This window comes from Chrysemys picta, chromosome 10 (assembly GCF_011386835.1).
Source record: "Chrysemys picta bellii isolate R12L10 chromosome 10, ASM1138683v2, whole genome shotgun sequence".
Taxonomy (NCBI): domain Eukaryota; kingdom Metazoa; phylum Chordata; order Testudines; family Emydidae; genus Chrysemys; species Chrysemys picta.
The window spans coordinates 66,782,938-66,784,093 of NC_088800.1; positions in this window are offsets into that span (position 1 = coordinate 66,782,938).

Here is a 1,156-nt window from a genome sequence, read left to right on the forward strand (position 1 = left end):
GCTGCACTAGCGCCACCTGCAGGATGCAAACGCTAGAGGGGAGGGAGCCTCTCGGGGGTGGGGGGTGGGGTGAGGAGCGGCCTCGCTCTCCCGCACCGTGGGGCGTGTGTCCTCCCGGGCCCCAAGGGTGTAACTCCCACCGCAGCCTGCTTCTTAGAAGGGGCAGGAGGAGGCAGAGGTAACTCCTAAAGCCGTAGCCGTGTTCACGTGCGAGCAGAAAGAAGGGGAGGAGCCGCACCCCCATCCCCACTCCATACAGGAGAGGAGAGGAGAGGAAAGAGATTCAGTCCCTCAAGCCTCCCTCAGGCGGGCCGGGGAGCTGAGACCCTTCCAGTCCCCTTGCAGTGTGGCGATCCCCGACCTGCAGGAGACAGGTCCCAAGGGCATGATTGTTTGAAAGATAAAACCTTGGGTTTGGGTTTTTGAATAATTACAGGTAGGAGGTGCCTCACAGCTTCCCTCCTGGGGAGAGGGAGAAAAGAGTAAACAGAGCCACCCACAGCAAGGGAGGAATTAAGGCAATCTGGAGCCCTAGGTATGCCCCTCCTGAGGAGGGCAGCAAGTTGAAGAGTTAAGATGAATGAGAAAGTTCACAGCCCTTGAAGCCATTGTTTCAGGCTGTCTGCAGACTCAGCCAGGCATCTTGGGTCATGTTTTCAAGTTTCTCTTTACATGTATGGGGGGTAGAAATATTTTTAATGAAAGCTGAGATTCTGTTTCTATCATGTGACCTCGGTATATAGGGTGTATATATATATAGGTATATAGGGCCCCGGGCCAACAGTACTTGTGCCTTAATCCAGCCCTGGCCTCTCAGTCTCTGATCTCGGGAGAAAAAACTGCTCAGATTGTCCTTCAAGTGTAAGAGAAGACTCCCAGACAGCCTTTAGGGGTGAGTGAGTGAGTGAGGGGAAGGAGGCATCTTAGAGTTGCCACAAAACTTAACATGGTAAGAGGCAAGGGGAAGATACAACCTTGTCTCCAGATGATCATAATGGTCCCTTCTGACCTTAAAGTCTATGAGTCTATGAGACTCCTGCAATATAAGTGCAATTTTCTAGACTTTCCCTGAATCTCCCTCAGTTGTGAAGGCATCTTCTCCAGACTTGCCCAAGTCTCCCTCTGGGAGTGTGGAAGGAGAATTGTGACTTAGCAT